This window comes from Osmerus mordax, chromosome 9, assembly GCF_038355195.1.
Source record: "Osmerus mordax isolate fOsmMor3 chromosome 9, fOsmMor3.pri, whole genome shotgun sequence".
Lineage (NCBI taxonomy): Eukaryota > Metazoa > Chordata > Actinopteri > Osmeriformes > Osmeridae > Osmerus > Osmerus mordax.
Genome location: NC_090058.1, coordinates 15,831,690 through 15,850,628, shown reverse-complemented (window position 1 = coordinate 15,850,628; position 18,939 = coordinate 15,831,690). Strand labels below are relative to the sequence as shown.

At 54.4% G+C, this 18,939-nt stretch overlaps 42 non-coding genes across 42 annotated transcripts; 11 read left to right on the top strand and 31 right to left on the bottom strand.

The window, feature by feature from the left end:
• Positions 1-453: 453 nt before the first annotated feature.
• On the bottom strand, positions 454-545 carry trnar-ucu (transfer RNA arginine (anticodon UCU)). The gene is given in 2 exon segments: positions 454-489; positions 509-545. It is a non-coding gene; the product is annotated as a tRNA-Arg (tRNA).
• Positions 546-940: 395 nt separating this feature from the next.
• trnak-uuu (transfer RNA lysine (anticodon UUU)) lies at positions 941-1,013 on the top strand. Its single transcript has one exon. It is a non-coding gene; the product is annotated as a tRNA-Lys (tRNA).
• A 1,145-nt stretch (positions 1,014-2,158) lies between these two features.
• On the bottom strand, positions 2,159-2,250 carry trnar-ucu (transfer RNA arginine (anticodon UCU)). The gene is given in 2 exon segments: positions 2,159-2,194; positions 2,214-2,250. It is a non-coding gene; the product is annotated as a tRNA-Arg (tRNA).
• Positions 2,251-2,645: 395 nt separating this feature from the next.
• Positions 2,646-2,718, top strand: trnak-uuu (transfer RNA lysine (anticodon UUU)). The gene has a single exon. It is a non-coding gene; the product is annotated as a tRNA-Lys (tRNA).
• Positions 2,719-3,863: 1,145 nt separating this feature from the next.
• On the bottom strand, positions 3,864-3,955 carry trnar-ucu (transfer RNA arginine (anticodon UCU)). Its single transcript is given in 2 exon segments — positions 3,864-3,899; positions 3,919-3,955. It is a non-coding gene; the product is annotated as a tRNA-Arg (tRNA).
• A 395-nt stretch (positions 3,956-4,350) lies between these two features.
• Positions 4,351-4,423, top strand: trnak-uuu (transfer RNA lysine (anticodon UUU)). Its single transcript has one exon. It is a non-coding gene; the product is annotated as a tRNA-Lys (tRNA).
• A 1,145-nt stretch (positions 4,424-5,568) lies between these two features.
• On the bottom strand, positions 5,569-5,660 carry trnar-ucu (transfer RNA arginine (anticodon UCU)). The gene is given in 2 exon segments: positions 5,569-5,604; positions 5,624-5,660. It is a non-coding gene; the product is annotated as a tRNA-Arg (tRNA).
• A 395-nt stretch (positions 5,661-6,055) lies between these two features.
• Positions 6,056-6,128, top strand: trnak-uuu (transfer RNA lysine (anticodon UUU)). Its single transcript has one exon. It is a non-coding gene; the product is annotated as a tRNA-Lys (tRNA).
• Positions 6,129-6,608: 480 nt separating this feature from the next.
• On the bottom strand, positions 6,609-6,680 carry trnae-cuc (transfer RNA glutamic acid (anticodon CUC)). Its single transcript has one exon. It is a non-coding gene; the product is annotated as a tRNA-Glu (tRNA).
• Positions 6,681-7,056: 376 nt separating this feature from the next.
• Positions 7,057-7,130, bottom strand: trnan-guu (transfer RNA asparagine (anticodon GUU)). The gene has a single exon. It is a non-coding gene; the product is annotated as a tRNA-Asn (tRNA).
• A 143-nt stretch (positions 7,131-7,273) lies between these two features.
• On the bottom strand, positions 7,274-7,365 carry trnar-ucu (transfer RNA arginine (anticodon UCU)). The gene is given in 2 exon segments: positions 7,274-7,309; positions 7,329-7,365. It is a non-coding gene; the product is annotated as a tRNA-Arg (tRNA).
• Positions 7,366-7,760: 395 nt separating this feature from the next.
• On the top strand, positions 7,761-7,833 carry trnak-uuu (transfer RNA lysine (anticodon UUU)). Its single transcript has one exon. It is a non-coding gene; the product is annotated as a tRNA-Lys (tRNA).
• Positions 7,834-8,064: 231 nt separating this feature from the next.
• Positions 8,065-8,138, bottom strand: trnat-agu (transfer RNA threonine (anticodon AGU)). The gene has a single exon. It is a non-coding gene; the product is annotated as a tRNA-Thr (tRNA).
• Positions 8,139-8,313: 175 nt separating this feature from the next.
• On the bottom strand, positions 8,314-8,385 carry trnae-cuc (transfer RNA glutamic acid (anticodon CUC)). The gene has a single exon. It is a non-coding gene; the product is annotated as a tRNA-Glu (tRNA).
• A 374-nt stretch (positions 8,386-8,759) lies between these two features.
• On the bottom strand, positions 8,760-8,833 carry trnan-guu (transfer RNA asparagine (anticodon GUU)). The gene has a single exon. It is a non-coding gene; the product is annotated as a tRNA-Asn (tRNA).
• Positions 8,834-8,976: 143 nt separating this feature from the next.
• trnar-ucu (transfer RNA arginine (anticodon UCU)) lies at positions 8,977-9,068 on the bottom strand. Its single transcript is given in 2 exon segments — positions 8,977-9,012; positions 9,032-9,068. It is a non-coding gene; the product is annotated as a tRNA-Arg (tRNA).
• Positions 9,069-9,463: 395 nt separating this feature from the next.
• On the top strand, positions 9,464-9,536 carry trnak-uuu (transfer RNA lysine (anticodon UUU)). The gene has a single exon. It is a non-coding gene; the product is annotated as a tRNA-Lys (tRNA).
• A 231-nt stretch (positions 9,537-9,767) lies between these two features.
• trnat-agu (transfer RNA threonine (anticodon AGU)) lies at positions 9,768-9,841 on the bottom strand. The gene has a single exon. It is a non-coding gene; the product is annotated as a tRNA-Thr (tRNA).
• Positions 9,842-10,016: 175 nt separating this feature from the next.
• trnae-cuc (transfer RNA glutamic acid (anticodon CUC)) lies at positions 10,017-10,088 on the bottom strand. Its single transcript has one exon. It is a non-coding gene; the product is annotated as a tRNA-Glu (tRNA).
• Positions 10,089-10,464: 376 nt separating this feature from the next.
• trnan-guu (transfer RNA asparagine (anticodon GUU)) lies at positions 10,465-10,538 on the bottom strand. The gene has a single exon. It is a non-coding gene; the product is annotated as a tRNA-Asn (tRNA).
• Positions 10,539-10,681: 143 nt separating this feature from the next.
• trnar-ucu (transfer RNA arginine (anticodon UCU)) lies at positions 10,682-10,773 on the bottom strand. The gene is given in 2 exon segments: positions 10,682-10,717; positions 10,737-10,773. It is a non-coding gene; the product is annotated as a tRNA-Arg (tRNA).
• A 395-nt stretch (positions 10,774-11,168) lies between these two features.
• Positions 11,169-11,241, top strand: trnak-uuu (transfer RNA lysine (anticodon UUU)). The gene has a single exon. It is a non-coding gene; the product is annotated as a tRNA-Lys (tRNA).
• Positions 11,242-11,472: 231 nt separating this feature from the next.
• trnat-agu (transfer RNA threonine (anticodon AGU)) lies at positions 11,473-11,546 on the bottom strand. The gene has a single exon. It is a non-coding gene; the product is annotated as a tRNA-Thr (tRNA).
• Positions 11,547-11,721: 175 nt separating this feature from the next.
• On the bottom strand, positions 11,722-11,793 carry trnae-cuc (transfer RNA glutamic acid (anticodon CUC)). The gene has a single exon. It is a non-coding gene; the product is annotated as a tRNA-Glu (tRNA).
• Positions 11,794-12,169: 376 nt separating this feature from the next.
• Positions 12,170-12,243, bottom strand: trnan-guu (transfer RNA asparagine (anticodon GUU)). The gene has a single exon. It is a non-coding gene; the product is annotated as a tRNA-Asn (tRNA).
• A 143-nt stretch (positions 12,244-12,386) lies between these two features.
• On the bottom strand, positions 12,387-12,478 carry trnar-ucu (transfer RNA arginine (anticodon UCU)). Its single transcript is given in 2 exon segments — positions 12,387-12,422; positions 12,442-12,478. It is a non-coding gene; the product is annotated as a tRNA-Arg (tRNA).
• Positions 12,479-12,873: 395 nt separating this feature from the next.
• On the top strand, positions 12,874-12,946 carry trnak-uuu (transfer RNA lysine (anticodon UUU)). The gene has a single exon. It is a non-coding gene; the product is annotated as a tRNA-Lys (tRNA).
• Positions 12,947-13,177: 231 nt separating this feature from the next.
• On the bottom strand, positions 13,178-13,251 carry trnat-agu (transfer RNA threonine (anticodon AGU)). Its single transcript has one exon. It is a non-coding gene; the product is annotated as a tRNA-Thr (tRNA).
• Positions 13,252-13,426: 175 nt separating this feature from the next.
• Positions 13,427-13,498, bottom strand: trnae-cuc (transfer RNA glutamic acid (anticodon CUC)). Its single transcript has one exon. It is a non-coding gene; the product is annotated as a tRNA-Glu (tRNA).
• Positions 13,499-13,874: 376 nt separating this feature from the next.
• On the bottom strand, positions 13,875-13,948 carry trnan-guu (transfer RNA asparagine (anticodon GUU)). The gene has a single exon. It is a non-coding gene; the product is annotated as a tRNA-Asn (tRNA).
• A 143-nt stretch (positions 13,949-14,091) lies between these two features.
• On the bottom strand, positions 14,092-14,183 carry trnar-ucu (transfer RNA arginine (anticodon UCU)). Its single transcript is given in 2 exon segments — positions 14,092-14,127; positions 14,147-14,183. It is a non-coding gene; the product is annotated as a tRNA-Arg (tRNA).
• Positions 14,184-14,578: 395 nt separating this feature from the next.
• On the top strand, positions 14,579-14,651 carry trnak-uuu (transfer RNA lysine (anticodon UUU)). Its single transcript has one exon. It is a non-coding gene; the product is annotated as a tRNA-Lys (tRNA).
• A 231-nt stretch (positions 14,652-14,882) lies between these two features.
• Positions 14,883-14,956, bottom strand: trnat-agu (transfer RNA threonine (anticodon AGU)). The gene has a single exon. It is a non-coding gene; the product is annotated as a tRNA-Thr (tRNA).
• A 623-nt stretch (positions 14,957-15,579) lies between these two features.
• On the bottom strand, positions 15,580-15,653 carry trnan-guu (transfer RNA asparagine (anticodon GUU)). Its single transcript has one exon. It is a non-coding gene; the product is annotated as a tRNA-Asn (tRNA).
• A 143-nt stretch (positions 15,654-15,796) lies between these two features.
• Positions 15,797-15,888, bottom strand: trnar-ucu (transfer RNA arginine (anticodon UCU)). The gene is given in 2 exon segments: positions 15,797-15,832; positions 15,852-15,888. It is a non-coding gene; the product is annotated as a tRNA-Arg (tRNA).
• Positions 15,889-16,283: 395 nt separating this feature from the next.
• On the top strand, positions 16,284-16,356 carry trnak-uuu (transfer RNA lysine (anticodon UUU)). The gene has a single exon. It is a non-coding gene; the product is annotated as a tRNA-Lys (tRNA).
• Positions 16,357-16,587: 231 nt separating this feature from the next.
• On the bottom strand, positions 16,588-16,661 carry trnat-agu (transfer RNA threonine (anticodon AGU)). The gene has a single exon. It is a non-coding gene; the product is annotated as a tRNA-Thr (tRNA).
• A 623-nt stretch (positions 16,662-17,284) lies between these two features.
• trnan-guu (transfer RNA asparagine (anticodon GUU)) lies at positions 17,285-17,358 on the bottom strand. Its single transcript has one exon. It is a non-coding gene; the product is annotated as a tRNA-Asn (tRNA).
• Positions 17,359-17,501: 143 nt separating this feature from the next.
• Positions 17,502-17,593, bottom strand: trnar-ucu (transfer RNA arginine (anticodon UCU)). Its single transcript is given in 2 exon segments — positions 17,502-17,537; positions 17,557-17,593. It is a non-coding gene; the product is annotated as a tRNA-Arg (tRNA).
• A 395-nt stretch (positions 17,594-17,988) lies between these two features.
• trnak-uuu (transfer RNA lysine (anticodon UUU)) lies at positions 17,989-18,061 on the top strand. Its single transcript has one exon. It is a non-coding gene; the product is annotated as a tRNA-Lys (tRNA).
• Positions 18,062-18,292: 231 nt separating this feature from the next.
• trnat-agu (transfer RNA threonine (anticodon AGU)) lies at positions 18,293-18,366 on the bottom strand. The gene has a single exon. It is a non-coding gene; the product is annotated as a tRNA-Thr (tRNA).
• Positions 18,367-18,541: 175 nt separating this feature from the next.
• trnae-cuc (transfer RNA glutamic acid (anticodon CUC)) lies at positions 18,542-18,613 on the bottom strand. Its single transcript has one exon. It is a non-coding gene; the product is annotated as a tRNA-Glu (tRNA).
• Positions 18,614-18,939: the final 326 nt, after the last annotated feature.

The window sequence follows — 18,939 nt, the reverse complement described above, 5'->3', positions numbered from 1 at the left end:
AGAGTGGTGCGTCAGCAAAGGCTTTCTTCTTTTGTACCTGAACGGGAGTGAGAATGGGGCATCGCATGCCTTCCTCGCAAATAAAGCCTCCCGCTCGCTCGCTCGCTCGCTCACCCTTTGACAGCTCAGTTGGTGGAGCGGAGGACTGTATTTTTCCGAGATTTTCCAGCTCCGACGGCGGTACAGCTCATTGTCACACTGGCAAGACCCACAACAGGGGCAAACAAGAACACATTCGTCCCTGGGTGGGCTCGAACCACCATCCTTTCGGTTAACAGCCGAACGCGCTAGCCAATTGCGCCACAGAGACCCTGTTTTTACAGAAATAGGACCGGAAAATGGAAGGAAACGCTGGGAGACGAGTGCCAAAACTCCCACGAAGAAGAGGAGGAGCGGCCGTACAAATAACTCTTCCCGTGAGCCGTCGACGGGGAGTTTGGGGAAAAAAGAGAACGACTCTGGTGGGACTCGAACCCACAACCTTTGAATGGCTTTTCCTCCCCCTGCCTAGAAGTCCAATGCGCTATCCATTGCGCCACAGAGCCCCCGACGATTTACCCGCTTGACGTCTACCTTTTGAACCCTGGCAGCATCAGGTCCCTGTTTGGGCGAGGTGCGTTGGTGGCATGCCTCACTCTGAGGAAGCAATCAGAGTTTGATTTTGCCAGGTAAGTAAACGACGCTACCAAGTCAGACGCGCTACCGTTGTGCCACGAGGCCTAGTTGTGAGCTCAAGAGGCAACGTTCTGACCTGGCGTCTGATGTGCAACCGTTGTGCCGCAAAGCGCGCTGAGAGTACCGTTTAAAGAGGCTCTTTGTGTCGAAGGTGCACCGGCATGCTTGCGAGGGATTCGCCATACCATCCCTCGGGGTTTGTGTGGCGAAGGAGATGTACATGCAGATGTTCCACGAAAAGCTCAGTGTTTCCTGCCACCCCAGAGCCCGGATAGCTCAGTCGGCAGAGCATCAGACTTTTAATCTGAGGGTCCAGGGTTCAAGTCCCTGTTCGGGCGAAGGCTGTTCAAACCGCGTGGCAGCGTGGGATGAAGCGGGCCAAATTGGTCTCTCTTATGTACCTGACTTTGAGGAAACAATGGAAGGAGCAAGGGTCCAGCGTTCTAGGCCCTGTGTGAGCTGTGTGTTCAAACCACAGAGCGTGACTTGTGGCGCGCAACCTTTGTCTCCGTTGCACGCCTGACTTTGAGACAAAGGATGCAAAATTGAGCTGACACCTGCGCCTAAAGAGGCACCGCTGAGATTTGAACTCAGGATCTCCTGTTTACTAGACAGGCGCTTTGACCAACTAAGCCACGGCGCCTTGCTTCATCGGACCAGACGGGCTCAGGCTTCCGTTTTCTCTTCGACTAGGTGCTTTAAGGTGGGGTCGAAAGCCACCTTAGAAAGGTATGCCCAACATGCAGCAAAGGCTCTCAAGGCACCAGAATGAAGAGATTTTCCAGCTTCTTGGACTCTGATGGCGGTCTAAAAACAGATTCCCTGACCGGGAATCGAACCCGGGCCGCGGCGGTGAGAGCGCCGAATCCTAGCCACTAGACCACCAGGGAGAGCTTGGCTTCCTCTGCTCGCTGTCAAAGATGAGGACCACGTTGCAGGACGCAGCTAGTCAAAGGTTTCCACTGGACCTTAAAGTTCCCCCTGACCGGGAATCGAAACCAGCCACTAGACCACCAGGGAGAGACTTAAAAGAGTGGTGCGTCAGCAAAGGCTTTCTTCTTTTGTACCTGAACGGGAGTGAGAATGGGGCATCGCACGCCTTCCTCGCAAATAAAGCCTCCCGCTCGCTCGCTCGCTCGCTCACCCTTTGACAGCTCAGTTGGTGGAGCGGAGGACTGTATTTTTCCGAGATTTTCCAGCTCCGACGGCGGTACAGCTCATTGTCACACTGGCAAGACCCACAACAGGGGCAAACAAGAACACATTCGTCCCTGGGTGGGCTCGAACCACCATCCTTTCGGTTAACAGCCGAACGCGCTAGCCAATTGCGCCACAGAGACCCTGTTTTTACAGAAATAGGACCGGAAAATGGAAGGAAACGCTGGGAGACGAGTGCCAAAACTCCCACGAAGAAGAGGAGGAGCGGCCGTACAAATAACTCTTCCCGTGAGCCGTCGACGGGGAGTTTGGGGAAAAAAGAGAACGACTCTGGTGGGACTCGAACCCACAACCTTTGAATGGCTTTTCCTCCCCCTGCCTAGAAGTCCAATGCGCTATCCATTGCGCCACAGAGCCCCCGACGATTTACCCGCTTGACGTCTACCTTTTGAACCCTGGCAGCATCAGGTCCCTGTTTGGGCGAGGTGCGTTGGTGGCATGCCTCACTCTGAGGAAGCAATCAGAGCTTGATTTTGCCAGGTAAGTAAAAGACGCTACCAAGTCAGACGCGCTACCGTTGTGCCACGAGGCCTAGTTGTGAGCTCAAGAGGCAACGTTCTGACCTGGCGTCTGATGTGCAACCGTTGTGCCGCAAAGCGCGCTGAGAGTACCGATTAAAGAGGCTCTTTGTGTCGAAGGTGCACCGGCATGCTTGCGAGGGATTCGCCATACCATCCCTCGGGGTTTGTGTGGCGAAGGAGATGTACATGCAGATGTTCCACGAAAAGCTCAGTGTTTCCTGCCACCCCAGAGCCCGGATAGCTCAGTCGGCAGAGCATCAGACTTTTAATCTGAGGGTCCAGGGTTCAAGTCCCTGTTCGGGCGAAGGCTGTTCAAACCGCGTGGCAGCGTGGGATGAAGCGGGCCAAATTGGTCTCTCTTATGTACCTGACTTTGAGGAAACAATGGAAGGAGCAAGGGTCCAGCGTTCTAGGCCCTGTGTGAGCTGTGTGTTCAAACCACAGAGCGTGACTTGTGGCGCGCAACCTTTGTCTCCGTTGCACGCCTGACTTTGAGACAAAGGATGCAAAATTGAGCTGACACCTGCGCCTAAAGAGGCACCGCTGAGATTTGAACTCAGGATCTCCTGTTTACTAGACAGGCGCTTTGACCAACTAAGCCACGGCGCCTTGCTTCATCGGACCAGACGGGCTCAGGCTTCCGTTTTCTCTTCGACTAGGTGCTTTAAGGTGGGGTCGAAAGCCACCTTAGAAAGGTATGCCCAACATGCAGCAAAGGCTCTCAAGGCACCAGAATGAAGAGATTTTCCAGCTTCTTGGACTCTGATGGCGGTCTAAAAACAGATTCCCTGACCGGGAATCGAACCCGGGCCGCGGCGGTGAGAGCGCCGAATCCTAGCCACTAGACCACCAGGGAGAGCTTGGCTTCCTCTGCTCGCTGTCAAAGATGAGGACCACGTTGCAGGACGCAGCTAGTCAAAGGTTTCCACTGGACCTTAAAGTTCCCCCTGACCGGGAATCGAAACCAGCCACTAGACCACCAGGGAGAGACTTAAAAGAGTGGTGCGTCAGCAAAGGCTTTCTTCTTTTGTACCTGAACGGGAGTGAGAATGGGGCATCGCATGCCTTCCTCGCAAATAAAGCCTCCCGCTCGCTCGCTCGCTCGCTCACCCTTTGACAGCTCAGTTGGTGGAGCGGAGGACTGTATTTTTCCGAGATTTTCCAGCTCCGACGGCGGTACAGCTCATTGTCACACTGGCAAGACCCACAACAGGGGCAAACAAGAACACATTCGTCCCTGGGTGGGCTCGAACCACCATCCTTTCGGTTAACAGCCGAACGCGCTAGCCAATTGCGCCACAGAGACCCTGTTTTTACAGAAATAGGACCGGAAAATGGAAGGAAACGCTGGGAGACGAGTGCCAAAACTCCCACGAAGAAGAGGAGGAGCGGCCGTACAAATAACTCTTCCCGTGAGCCGTCGACGGGGAGTTTGGGGAAAAAAGAGAACGACTCTGGTGGGACTCGAACCCACAACCTTTGAATGGCTTTTCCTCCCCCTGCCTAGAAGTCCAATGCGCTATCCATTGCGCCACAGAGCCCCCGACGATTTACCCGCTTGACGTCTACCTTTTGAACCCTGGCAGCATCAGGTCCCTGTTTGGGCGAGGTGCGTTGGTGGCATGCCTCACTCTGAGGAAGCAATCAGAGCTTGATTTTGCCAGGTAAGTAAAAGACGCTACCAAGTCAGACGCGCTACCGTTGTGCCACGAGGCCTAGTTGTGAGCTCAAGAGGCAACGTTCTGACCTGGCGTCTGATGTGCAACCGTTGTGCCGCAAAGCGCGCTGAGAGTACCGATTAAAGAGGCTCTTTGTGTCGAAGGTGCACCGGCATGCTTGCGAGGGATTCGCCATACCATCCCTCGGGGTTTGTGTGGCGAAGGAGATGTACATGCAGATGTTCCACGAAAAGCTCAGTGTTTCCTGCCACCCCAGAGCCCGGATAGCTCAGTCGGCAGAGCATCAGACTTTTAATCTGAGGGTCCAGGGTTCAAGTCCCTGTTCGGGCGAAGGCTGTTCAAACCGCGTGGCAGCGTGGGATGAAGCGGGCCAAATTGGTCTCTCTTATGTACCTGACTTTGAGGAAACAATGGAAGGAGCAAGGGTCCAGCGTTCTAGGCCCTGTGTGAGCTGTGTGTTCAAACCACAGAGCGTGACTTGTGGCGCGCAACCTTTGTCTCCGTTGCACGCCTGACTTTGAGACAAAGGATGCAAAATTGAGCTGACACCTGCGCCTAAAGAGGCACCGCTGAGATTTGAACTCAGGATCTCCTGTTTACTAGACAGGCGCTTTGACCAACTAAGCCACGGCGCCTTGCTTCATCGGACCAGACGGGCTCAGGCTTCCGTTTTCTCTTCGACTAGGTGCTTTAAGGTGGGGTCGAAAGCCACCTTAGAAAGGTATGCCCAACATGCAGCAAAGGCTCTCAAGGCACCAGAATGAAGAGATTTTCCAGCTTCTTGGACTCTGATGGCGGTCTAAAAACAGATTCCCTGACCGGGAATCGAACCCGGGCCGCGGCGGTGAGAGCGCCGAATCCTAGCCACTAGACCACCAGGGAGAGCTTGGCTTCCTCTGCTCGCTGTCAAAGATGAGGACCACGTTGCAGGACGCAGCTAGTCAAAGGTTTCCACTGGACCTTAAAGTTCCCCCTGACCGGGAATCGAAACCAGCCACTAGACCACCAGGGAGAGACTTAAAAGAGTGGTGCGTCAGCAAAGGCTTTCTTCTTTTGTACCTGAACGGGAGTGAGAATGGGGCATCGCATGCCTTCCTCGCAAATAAAGCCTCCCGCTCGCTCGCTCGCTCGCTCACCCTTTGACAGCTCAGTTGGTGGAGCGGAGGACTGTATTTTTCCGAGATTTTCCAGCTCCGACGGCGGTACAGCTCATTGTCACACTGGCAAGACCCACAACAGGGGCAAACAAGAACACATTCGTCCCTGGGTGGGCTCGAACCACCATCCTTTCGGTTAACAGCCGAACGCGCTAGCCAATTGCGCCACAGAGACCCTGTTTTTACAGAAATAGGACCGGAAAATGGAAGGAAACGCTGGGAGACGAGTGCCAAAACTCCCACGAAGAAGAGGAGGAGCGGCCGTACAAATAACTCTTCCCGTGAGCCGTCGACGGGGAGTTTGGGGAAAAAAGAGAACGACTCTGGTGGGACTCGAACCCACAACCTTTGAATGGCTTTTCCTCCCCCTGCCTAGAAGTCCAATGCGCTATCCATTGCGCCACAGAGCCCCCGACGATTTACCCGCTTGACGTCTACCTTTTGAACCCTGGCAGCATCAGGTCCCTGTTTGGGCGAGGTGCGTTGGTGGCATGCCTCACTCTGAGGAAGCAATCAGAGCTTGATTTTGCCAGGTAAGTAAAAGACGCTACCAAGTCAGACGCGCTACCGTTGTGCCACGAGGCCTAGTTGTGAGCTCAAGAGGCAACGTTCTGACCTGGCGTCTGATGTGCAACCGTTGTGCCGCAAAGCGCGCTGAGAGTACCGATTAAAGAGGCTCTTTGTGTCGAAGGTGCACCGGCATGCTTGCGAGGGATTCGCCATACCATCCCTCGGGGTTTGTGTGGCGAAGGAGATGTACATGCAGATGTTCCACGAAAAGCTCAGTGTTTCCTGCCACCCCAGAGCCCGGATAGCTCAGTCGGCAGAGCATCAGACTTTTAATCTGAGGGTCCAGGGTTCAAGTCCCTGTTCGGGCGAAGGCTGTTCAAACCGCGTGGCAGCGTGGGATGAAGCGGGCCAAATTGGTCTCTCTTATGTACCTGACTTTGAGGAAACAATGGAAGGAGCAAGGGTCCAGCGTTCTAGGCCCTGTGTGAGCTGTGTGTTCAAACCACAGAGCGTGACTTGTGGCGCGCAACCTTTGTCTCCGTTGCACGCCTGACTTTGAGACAAAGGATGCAAAATTGAGCTGACACCTGCGCCTAAAGAGGCACCGCTGAGATTTGAACTCAGGATCTCCTGTTTACTAGACAGGCGCTTTGACCAACTAAGCCACGGCGCCTTGCTTCATCGGACCAGACGGGCTCAGGCTTCCGTTTTCTCTTCGACTAGGTGCTTTAAGGTGGGGTCGAAAGCCACCTTAGAAAGGTATGCCCAACATGCAGCAAAGGCTCTCAAGGCACCAGAATGAAGAGATTTTCCAGCTTCTTGGACTCTGATGGCGGTCTAAAAACAGATTCCCTGACCGGGAATCGAACCCGGGCCGCGGCGGTGAGAGCGCCGAATCCTAGCCACTAGACCACCAGGGAGAGCTTGGCTTCCTCTGCTCGCTGTCAAAGATGAGGACCACGTTGCAGGACGCAGCTAGTCAAAGGTTTCCACTGGACCTTAAAGTTCCCCCTGACCGGGAATCGAAACCAGCCACTAGACCACCAGGGAGAGACTTAAAAGAGTGGTGCGTCAGCAAAGGCTTTCTTCTTTTGTACCTGAACGGGAGTGAGAATGGGGCATCGCATGCCTTCCTCGCAAATAAAGCCTCCCGCTCGCTCGCTCGCTCGCTCACCCTTTGACAGCTCAGTTGGTGGAGCGGAGGACTGTATTTTTCCGAGATTTTCCAGCTCCGACGGCGGTACAGCTCATTGTCACACTGGCAAGACCCACAACAGGGGCAAACAAGAACACATTCGTCCCTGGGTGGGCTCGAACCACCATCCTTTCGGTTAACAGCCGAACGCGCTAGCCAATTGCGCCACAGAGACCCTGTTTTTACAGAAATAGGACCGGAAAATGGAAGGAAACGCTGGGAGACGAGTGCCAAAACTCCCACGAAGAAGAGGAGGAGCGGCCGTACAAATAACTCTTCCCGTGAGCCGTCGACGGGGAGTTTGGGGAAAAAAGAGAACGACTCTGGTGGGACTCGAACCCACAACCTTTGAATGGCTTTTCCTCCCCCTGCCTAGAAGTCCAATGCGCTATCCATTGCGCCACAGAGCCCCCGACGATTTACCCGCTTGACGTCTACCTTTTGAACCCTGGCAGCATCAGGTCCCTGTTTGGGCGAGGTGCGTTGGTGGCATGCCTCACTCTGAGGAAGCAATCAGAGCTTGATTTTGCCAGGTAAGTAAACGACGCTACCAAGTCAGACGCGCTACCGTTGTGCCACGAGGCCTAGTTGTGAGCTCAAGAGGCAACGTTCTGACCTGGCGTCTGATGTGCAACCGTTGTGCCGCAAAGCGCGCTGAGAGTACCGTTTAAAGAGGCTCTTTGTGTCGAAGGTGCACCGGCATGCTTGCGAGGGATTCGCCATACCATCCCTCGGGGTTTGTGTGGCGAAGGAGATGTACATGCAGATGTTCCACGAAAAGTTCAGTGTTTCCTGCCACCCCAGAGCCCGGATAGCTCAGTCGGCAGAGCATCAGACTTTTAATCTGAGGGTCCAGGGTTCAAGTCCCTGTTCGGGCGAAGGCTGTTCAAACCGCGTGGCAGCGTGGGATGAAGCGGGCCAAATTGGTCTCTCTTATGTACCTGACTTTGAGGAAACAATGGAAGGAGCAAGGGTCCAGCGTTCTAGGCCCTGTGTGAGCTGTGTGTTCAAACCACAGAGCGTGACTTGTGGCGCGCAACCTTTGTCTCCGTTGCACGCCTGACTTTGAGACAAAGGATGCAAAATTGAGCTGACACCTGCGCCTAAAGAGGCACCGCTGAGATTTGAACTCAGGATCTCCTGTTTACTAGACAGGCGCTTTGACCAACTAAGCCACGGCGCCTTGCTTCATCGGACCAGACGGGCTCAGGCTTCCGTTTTCTCTTCGACTAGGTGCTTTAAGGTGGGGTCGAAAGCCACCTTAGAAAGGTATGCCCAACATGCAGCAAAGGCTCTCAAGGCACCAGAATGAAGAGATTTTCCAGCTTCTTGGACTCTGATGGCGGTCTAAAAACAGATTCCCTGACCGGGAATCGAACCCGGGCCGCGGCGGTGAGAGCGCCGAATCCTAGCCACTAGACCACCAGGGAGAGCTTGGCTTCCTCTGCTCGCTGTCAAAGATGAGGACCACGTTGCAGGACGCAGCTTGTCAAAGGTTTCCACTGGACCTTAAAGTTCCCTGACCGGGAATCGAAACCAGCCACTAGACCACCAGGGAGAGACTTAAAAGAGTGGTGCGTCAGCAAAGGCTTTCTTCTTTTGTACCTGAACGGGAGTGAGAATGGGGCATCGCACGCCTTCCTCGCAAATAAAGCCTCCCACTCGCTCGCTCGCTCGCTCACCCTTTGACAGCTCAGTTGGTGGAGCGGAGGACTGTATTTTTCCGAGATTTTCCAGCTCCGACGGCGGTACAGCTCATTGTCACACTGGCAAGACCCACAACAGGGGCAAACAAGAACACATTCGTCCCTGGGTGGGCTCGAACCACCATCCTTTCGGTTAACAGCCGAACGCGCTAGCCAATTGCGCCACAGAGACCCTGTTTTTACAGAAATAGGACCGGAAAATGGAAGGAAACGCTGGGAGACGAGTGCCAAAACTCCCACGAAGAAGAGGAGGAGCGGCCGTACAAATAACTCTTCCCGTGAGCCGTCGACGGGGAGTTTGGGGAAAAAAGAGAACGACTCTGGTGGGACTCGAACCCACAACCTTTGAATGGCTTTTCCTCCCCCTGCCTAGAAGTCCAATGCGCTATCCATTGCGCCACAGAGCCCCCGACGATTTACCCGCTTGACGTCTACCTTTTGAACCCTGGCAGCATCAGGTCCCTGTTTGGGCGAGGTGCGTTGGTGGCATGCCTCACTCTGAGGAAGCAATCAGAGCTTGATTTTGCCAGGTAAGTAAAAGACGCTACCAAGTCAGACGCGCTACCGTTGTGCCACGAGGCCTAGTTGTGAGCTCAAGAGGCAACGTTCTGACCTGGCGTCTGATGTGCAACCGTTGTGCCGCAAAGCGCGCTGAGAGTACCGATTAAAGAGGCTCTTTGTGTCGAAGGTGCACCGGCATGCTTGCGAGGGATTCGCCATACCATCCCTCGGGGTTTGTGTGGCGAAGGAGATGTACATGCAGATGTTCCACGAAAAGCTCAGTGTTTCCTGCCACCCCAGAGCCCGGATAGCTCAGTCGGCAGAGCATCAGACTTTTAATCTGAGGGTCCAGGGTTCAAGTCCCTGTTCGGGCGAAGGCTGTTCAAACCGCGTGGCAGCGTGGGATGAAGCGGGCCAAATTGGTCTCTCTTATGTACCTGACTTTGAGGAAACAATGGAAGGAGCAAGGGTCCAGCGTTCTAGGCCCTGTGTGAGCTGTGTGTTCAAACCACAGAGCGTGACTTGTGGCGCGCAACCTTTGTCTCCGTTGCACGCCTGACTTTGAGACAAAGGATGCAAAATTGAGCTGACACCTGCGCCTAAAGAGGCACCGCTGAGATTTGAACTCAGGATCTCCTGTTTACTAGACAGGCGCTTTGACCAACTAAGCCACGGCGCCTTGCTTCATCGGACCAGACGGGCTCAGGCTTCCGTTTTCTCTTCGACTAGGTGCTTTAAGGTGGGGTCGAAAGCCACCTTAGAAAGGTATGCCCAACATGCAGCAAAGGCTCTCAAGGCACCAGAATGAAGAGATTTTCCAGCTTCTTGGACTCTGATGGCGGTCTAAAAACAGATTCCCTGACCGGGAATCGAACCCGGGCCGCGGCGGTGAGAGCGCCGAATCCTAGCCACTAGACCACCAGGGAGAGCTTGGCTTCCTCTGCTCGCTGTCAAAGATGAGGACCACGTTGCAGGACGCAGCTAGTCAAAGGTTTCCACTGGACCTTAAAGTTCCCCCTGACCGGGAATCGAAACCAGCCACTAGACCACCAGGGAGAGACTTAAAAGAGTGGTGCGTCAGCAAAGGCTTTCTTCTTTTGTACCTGAACGGGAGTGAGAATGGGGCATCGCATGCCTTCCTCGCAAATAAAGCCTCCCGCTCGCTCGCTCGCTCGCTCACCCTTTGACAGCTCAGTTGGTGGAGCGGAGGACTGTATTTTTCCGAGATTTTCCAGCTCCGACGGCGGTACAGCTCATTGTCACACTGGCAAGACCCACAACAGGGGCAAACAAGAACACATTCGTCCCTGGGTGGGCTCGAACCACCATCCTTTCGGTTAACAGCCGAACGCGCTAGCCAATTGCGCCACAGAGACCCTGTTTTTACAGAAATAGGACCGGAAAATGGAAGGAAACGCTGGGAGACGAGTGCCAAAACTCCCACGAAGAAGAGGAGGAGCGGCCGTACAAATAACTCTTCCCGTGAGCCGTCGACGGGGAGTTTGGGGAAAAAAGAGAACGACTCTGGTGGGACTCGAACCCACAACCTTTGAATGGCTTTTCCTCCCCCTGCCTAGAAGTCCAATGCGCTATCCATTGCGCCACAGAGCCCCCGACAATTTACCCGCTTGACGTCTACCTTTTCAACCCTGGCAGCATCAGGTCCCTGTTTGGGCGAGGTGCGTTGGTGGCATGCCTCACTCTGAGGAAGCAATCAGAGCTTGATTTTGCCAGGTAAGTAAAAGACGCTACCAAGTCAGACGCGCTACCGTTGTGCCACGAGGCCTAGTTGTGAGCTCAAGAGGCAACGTTCTGACCTGGCGTCTGATGTGCAACCGTTGTGCCGCAAAGCGCGCTGAGAGTACCGATTAAAGAGGCTCTTTGTGTCGAAGGTGCACCGGCATGCTTGCGAGGGATTCGCCATACCATCCCTCGGGGTTTGTGTGGCGAAGGAGATGTACATGCAGATGTTCCACGAAAAGCTCAGTGTTTCCTGCCACCCCAGAGCCCGGATAGCTCAGTCGGCAGAGCATCAGACTTTTAATCTGAGGGTCCAGGGTTCAAGTCCCTGTTCGGGCGAAGGCTGTTCAAACCGCGTGGCAGCGTGGGATGAAGCGGGCCAAATTGGTCTCTCTTATGTACCTGACTTTGAGGAAACAATGGAAGGAGCAAGGGTCCAGCGTTCTAGGCCCTGTGTGAGCTGTGTGTTCAAACCACAGAGCGTGACTTGTGGCGCGCAACCTTTGTCTCCGTTGCACGCCTGACTTTGAGACAAAGGATGCAAAATTGAGCTGACACCTGCGCCTAAAGAGGCACCGCTGAGATTTGAACTCAGGATCTCCTGTTTACTAGACAGGCGCTTTGACCAACTAAGCCACGGCGCCTTGCTTCATCGGACCAGACGGGCTCAGGCTTCCGTTTTCTCTTCGACTAGGTGCTTTAAGGTGGGGTCGAAAGCCACCTTAGAAAGGTATGCCCAACATGCAGCAAAGGCTCTCAAGGCACCAGAATGAAGAGATTTTCCAGCTTCTTGGACTCTGATGGCGGTCTAAAAACAGATTCCCTGACCGGGAATCGAACCCGGGCCGCGGCGGTGAGAGCGCCGAATCCTAGCCACTAGACCACCAGGGAGAGCTTGGCTTCCTCTGCTCGCTGTCAAAGATGAGGACCACGTTGCAGGACGCAGCTAGTCAAAGGTTTCCACTGGACCTTAAAGTTCCCCCTGACCGGGAATCGAAACCAGCCACTAGACCACCAGGGAGAGACTTAAAAGAGTGGTGCGTCAGCAAAGGCTTTCTTCTTTTGTACCTGAACGGGAGTGAGAATGGGGCATCGCATGCCTTCCTCGCAAATAAAGCCTCCCGCTCGCTCGCTCGCTCGCTCACCCTTTGACAGCTCAGTTGGTGGAGCGGAGGACTGTATTTTTCCGAGATTTTCCAGCTCCGACGGCGGTACAGCTCATTGTCACACTGGCAAGACCCACAACAGGGGCAAACAAGAACACATTCGTCCCTGGGTGGGCTCGAACCACCATCCTTTCGGTTAACAGCCGAACGCGCTAGCCAATTGCGCCACAGAGACCCTGTTTTTACAGAAATAGGACCGGAAAATGGAAGGAAACGCTGGGAGACGAGTGCCAAAACTCCCACGAAGAAGAGGAGGAGCGGCCGTACAAATAACTCTTCCCGTGAGCCGTCGACGTGGAGTTTGGGGAAAAAAGAGAACGACTCTGGTGGGACTCGAACCCACAACCTTTGAATGGCTTTTCCTCCCCCTGCCTAGAAGTCCAATGCGCTATCCATTGCGCCACAGAGCCCCCGACAATTTACCCGCTTGACGTCTACCTTTTCAACCCTGGCAGCATCAGGTCCCTGTTTGGGCGAGGTGCGTTGGTGGCATGCCTCACTCTGAGGAAGCAATCAGAGCTTGATTTTGCCAGGTAAGTAAAAGACGCTACCAAGTCAGACGCGCTACCGTTGTGCCACGAGGCCTAGTTGTGAGCTCAAGAGGCAACGTTCTGACCTGGCGTCTGATGTGCAACCGTTGTGCCGCAAAGCGCGCTGAGAGTACCGATTAAAGAGGCTCTTTGTGTCGAAGGTGCACCGGCATGCTTGCGAGGGATTCGCCATACCATCCCTCGGGGTTTGTGTGGCGAAGGAGATGTACATGCAGATGTTCCATGAAAAGCTCAGTGTTTCCTGCCACCCCAGAGCCCGGATAGCTCAGTCGGCAGAGCATCAGACTTTTAATCTGAGGGTCCAGGGTTCAAGTCCCTGTTCGGGCGAAGGCTGTTCAAACCGCGTGGCAGCGTGGGATGAAGCGGGCCAAATTGGTCTCTCTTATGTACCTGACTTTGAGGAAACAATGGAAGGAGCAAGGGTCCAGCGTTCTAGGCCCTGTGTGAGCTGTGTGTTCAAACCACAGAGCGTGACTTGTGGCGCGCAACCTTTGTCTCCGTTGCACGCCTGACTTTGAGACAAAGGATGCAAAATTGAGCTGACACCTGCGCCTAAAGAGGCACCGCTGAGATTTGAACTCAGGATCTCCTGTTTACTAGACAGGCGCTTTGACCAACTAAGCCACGGCGCCTTGCTTCATCGGACCAGACGGGCTCAGGCTTCCGTTTTCTCTTCGACTAGGTGCTTTAAGGTGGGGTCGAAAGCCACCTTAGAAAGGTATGCCCAACATGCAGCAAAGGCTCTCAAGGCACCAGAATGAAGAGATTTTCCAGCTTCTTGGACTCTGATGGCGGTCTAAAAACAGATTCCCTGACCGGGAATCGAACCCGGGCCGCGGCGGTGAGAGCGCCGAATCCTAGCCACTAGACCACCAGGGAGAGCTTGGCTTCCTCTGCTCGCTGTCAAAGATGAGGACCACGTTGCAGGACGCAGCTAGTCAAAGGTTTCCACTGGACCTTAAAGTTCCCCCTGACCGGGAATCGAAACCAGCCACTAGACCACCAGGGAGAGACTTAAAAGAGTGGTGCGTCAGCAAAGGCTTTCTTCTTTTGTACCTGAACGGGAGTGAGAATGGGGCATCGCATGCCTTCCTCGCAAATAAAGCCTCCCGCTCGCTCGCTCGCTCGCTCACCCTTTGACAGCTCAGTTGGTGGAGCGGAGGACTGTATTTTTCCGAGATTTTCCAGCTCCGACGGCGGTACAGCTCATTGTCACACTGGCAAGACCCACAACAGGGGCAAACAAGAACACATTCGTCCCTGGGTGGGCTCGAACCACCATCCTTTCGGTTAACAGCCGAACGCGCTAGCCAATTGCGCCACAGAGACCCTGTTTTTACAGAAATAGGACCGGAAAATGGAAGGAAACGCTGGGAGACGAGTGCCAAAACTCCCACGAAGAAGAGGAGGAGCGGCCGTACAAATAACTCTTCCCGTGAGCCGTCGACGGGGAGTTTGGGGAAAAAAGAGAACGACTCTGGTGGGACTCGAACCCACAACCTTTGAATGGCTTTTCCTCCCCCTGCCTAGAAGTCCAATGCGCTATCCATTGCGCCACAGAGCCCCCGACGATTTACCCGCTTGACGTCTACCTTTTGAACCCTGGCAGCATCAGGTCCCTGTTTGGGCGAGGTGCGTTGGTGGCATGCCTCACTCTGAGGAAGCAATCAGAGCTTGATTTTGCCAGGTAAGTAAACGACGCTACCAAGTCAGACGCGCTACCGTTGTGCCACGAGGCCTAGTTGTGAGCTCAAGAGGCAACGTTCTGACCTGGCGTCTGATGTGCAACCGTTGTGCCGCAAAGCGCGCTGAGAGTACCGTTTAAAGAGGCTCTTTGTGTCGAAGGTGCACCGGCATGCTTGCGAGGGATTCGCCATACCATCCCTCGGGGTTTGTGTGGCGAAGGAGATGTACATGCAGATGTTCCACGAAAAGCTCAGTGTTTCCTGCCACCCCAGAGCCCGGATAGCTCAGTCGGCAGAGCATCAGACTTTTAATCTGAGGGTCCAGGGTTCAAGTCCCTGTTCGGGCGAAGGCTGTTCAAACCGCGTGGCAGCGTGGGATGAAGCGGGCTAAATTGGTCTCTCTTATGTACCTGACTTTGAGGAAACAATGGAAGGAGCAAGGGTCCAGCGTTCTAGGCCCTGTGTGAGCTGTGTGTTCAAACCACAGAGCGTGACTTGTGGCGCGCAACCTTTGTCTCCGTTGCACGCCTGACTTTGAGACAAAGGATGCAAAATTGAGCTGACACCTGCGCCTAAAGAGGCACCGCTGAGATTTGAACTCAGGATCTCCTGTTTACTAGACAGGCGCTTTGACCAACTAAGCCACGGCGCCTTGCTTCATCGGACCAGACGGGCTCAGGCTTCCGTTTTCTCTTCGACTAGGTGCTTTAAGGTGGGGTCGAAAGCCACCTTAGAAAGGTATGCCCAACATGCAGCAAAGGCTCTCAAGGCACCAGAATGAAGAGATTTTCCAGCTTCTTGGACTCTGATGGCGGTCTAAAAACAGATTCCCTGACCGGGAATCGAACCCGGGCCGCGGCAGTGAGAGCGCCGAATCCTAGCCACTAGACCACCAGGGAGAGCTTGGCTTCCTCTGCTCGCTGTCAAAGATGAGGACCACGTTGCAGGACGCAGCTAGTCAAAGGTTTCCACTGGACCTTAAAGTTCCCCCTGACCGGGAATCGAAACCAGCCACTAGACCACCAGGGAGAGACTTAAAAGAGTGGTGCGTCAGCAAAGGCTTTCTTCTTTTGTACCTGAACGGGAGTGAGAATGGGGCATCGCATGCCTTCCTCGCAAATAAAGCCTCCCGCTCGCTCGCTCGCTCGCTCACCCTTTGACAGCTCAGTTGGTGGAGCGGAGGACTGTATTTTTCCGAGATTTTCCAGCTCCGACGGCGGTACAGCTCATTGTCACACTGGCAAGACCCACAACAGGGGCAAACAAGAACACATTCGTCCCTGGGTGGGCTCGAACCACCATCCTTTCGGTTAACAGCCGAACGCGCTAGCCAATTGCGCCACAGAGACCCTGTTTTTACAGAAATAGGACCGGAAAATGGAAGGAAACGCTGGGAGACGAGTGCCAAAACTCCCACGAAGAAGAGGAGGAGCGGCCGTACAAATAACTCTTCCCGTGAGCCGTCGACGGGGAGTTTGGGGAAAAAAGAGAACGACTCTGGTGGGACTCGAACCCACAACCTTTGAATGGCTTTTCCTCCCCCTGCCTAGAAGTCCAATGCGCTATCCATTGCGCCACAGAGCCCCCGACGATTTACCCGCTTGACGTCTACCTTTTGAACCCTGGCAGCATCAGGTCCCTGTTTGGGCGAGGTGCGTTGGTGGCATGCCTCACTCTGAGGAAGCAATCAGAGCTTGATTTTGCCAGGTAAGTAAACGACGCTACCAAGTCAGACGCGCTACCGTTGTGCCACGAGGCCTAGTTGTGAGCTCAAGAGGCAACGTTCTGACCTGGCGTCTGATGTGCAACCGTTGTGCCGCAAAGCGCGCTGAGAGTACCGTTTAAAGAGGCTCTTTGTGTCGAAGGTGCACCGGCATGCTTGCGAGGGATTCGCCATACCATCCCTCGGGGTTTGTGTGGCGAAGGAGATGTACATGCAGATGTTCCACGAAAAGCTCAGTGTTTCCTGCCACCCCAGAGCCCGGATAGCTCAGTCGGCAGAGCATCAGACTTTTAATCTGAGGGTCCAGGGTTCAAGTCCCTGTTCGGGCGAAGGCTGTTCAAACCGCGTGGCAGCGTGGGATGAAGCGGGCTAAATTGGTCTCTCTTATGTACCTGACTTTGAGGAAACAATGGAAGGAGCAAGGGTCCAGCGTTCTAGGCCCTGTGTGAGCTGTGTGTTCAAACCACAGAGCGTGACTTGTGGCGCGCAACCTTTGTCTCCGTTGCACGCCTGACTTTGAGACAAAGGATGCAAAATTGAGCTGACACCTGCGCCTAAAGAGGCACCGCTGAGATTTGAACTCAGGATCTCCTGTTTACTAGACAGGCGCTTTGACCAACTAAGCCACGGCGCCTTGCTTCATCGGACCAGACGGGCTCAGGCTTCCGTTTTCTCTTCGACTAGGTGCTTTAAGGTGGGGTCGAAAGCCACCTTAGAAAGGTATGCCCAACATGCAGCAAAGGCTCTCAAGGCACCAGAATGAAGAGATTTTCCAGCTTCTTGGACTCTGATGGCGGTCTAAAAACAGATTCCCTGACCGGGAATCGAACCCGGGCCGCGGCAGTGAGAGCGCCGAATCCTAGCCACTAGACCACCAGGGAGAGCTTGGCTTCCTCTGCTCGCTGTCAAAGATGAGGACCACGTTGCAGGACGCAGCTAGTCAAAGGTTTCCACTGGACCTTAAAGTTCCCCCTGACCGGGAATCGAAACCAGCCACTAGACCACCAGGGAGAGACTTAAAAGAGTGGTGCGTCAGCAAAGGCTTTCTTCTTTTGTACCTGAACGGGAGTGAGAATGGGGCATCGCATGCCTTCCTCGCAAATAAAGCCTCCCGCTCGCTCGCTCGCTCGCTCACCCTTTGACAGCTCAGTTGGTGGAGCGGAGGACTGTATTTTTCCGAGATTTTCCAGCTCCGACGGCGGTACAGCTCATTGTCACACTGGCAAGACCCACAACAGGGGCAAACAAGAACACATTCGTCCCTGGGTGGGCTCGAACCACCATCCTTTCGGTTAACAGCCGAACGCGCTAGCCAATTGCGCCACAGAGACCCTGTTTTTACAGAAATAGGACCGGAAAATGGAAGGAAACGCTGGGAGACGAGTGCCAAAACTCCCACGAAGAAGAGGAGGAGCGGCCGTACAAATAACTCTTCCCGTGAGCCGTCGACGGGGAGTTTGGGGAAAAAAGAGAACGACTCTGGTGGGACTCGAACCCACAACCTTTGAATGGCTTTTCCTCCCCCTGCCTAGAAGTCCAATGCGCTATCCATTGCGCCACAGAGCCCCCGACAATTTACCCGCTTGACGTCTACCTTTTCAACCCTGGCAGCATCAGGTCCCTGTTTGGGCGAGGTGCGTTGGTGGCATGCCTCACTCTGAGGAAGCAATCAGAGCTTGATTTTGCCAGGTAAGTAAAAGACGCTACCAAGTCAGACGCGCTACCGTTGTGCCACGAGGCCTAGTTGTGAGCTCAAGAGGCAACGTTCTGACCTGGCGTCTGATGTGCAACCGTTGTGCCGCAAAGCGCGCTGAGAGTACCGATTAAAGAGGCTCTTTGTGTCGAAGGTGCACCGGCATGCTTGCGAGGGATTCGCCATACCATCCCTCGGGGTTTGTGTGGCGAAGGAGATGTACATGCAGATGTTCCACGAAAAGCTCAGTGTTTCCTGCCACCCCAGAGCCCGGATAGCTCAGTCGGCAGAGCATCAGACTTTTAATCTGAGGGTCCAGGGTTCAAGTCCCTGTTCGGGCGAAGGCTGTTCAAACCGCGTGGCAGCGTGGGATGAAGCGGGCCAAATTGGTCTCTCTTATGTACCTGACTTTGAGGAAACAATGGAAGGAGCAAGGGTCCAGCGTTCTAGGCCCTGTGTGAGCTGTGTGTTCAAACCACAGAGCGTGACTTGTGGCGCGCAACCTTTGTCTCCGTTGCACGCCTGACTTTGAGACAAAGGATGCAAAATTGAGCTGACACCTGCGCCTAAAGAGGCACCGCTGAGATTTGAACTCAGGATCTCCTGTTTACTAGACAGGCGCTTTGACCAACTAAGCCACGGCGCCTTGCTTCATCGGACCAGACGGGCTCAGGCTTCCGTTTTCTCTTCGACTAGGTGCTTTAAGGTGGGGTCGAAAGCCACCTCAGAAAGGTATGCCCAACATGCAGCAAAGGCTCTCAAGGCACCAGAATGAAGAGATTTTCCAGCTTCTTGGACTCTGATGGCGGTCTAAAAACGGATTCCCTGACCGGGAATCGAACCCGGGCCGCGGCGGTGAGAGCGCCGAATCCTAGCCACTAGACCACCAGGGAGAGCTTGGCTTCCTCTGCTCGCTGTCAAAGATGAGGACCACGTTGCAGGACGCAGCTAGTCAAAGGTTTCCACTGGACCTTAAAGTTCCCCCTGACCGGGAATCGAAACCAGCCACTAGACCACCAGGGAGAGACTTAAAAGAGTGGTGCGTCAGCAAAGGCTTTCTTCTTTTGTACCTGAACGGGAGTGAGAATGGGGCATCGCATGCCTTCCTCGCAAATAAAGCCTCCCGCTCGCTCGCTCGCTCGCTCACCCTTTGACAGCTCAGTTGGTGGAGCGGAGGACTGTATTTTTCCGAGATTTTCCAGCTCCGACGGCGGTACAG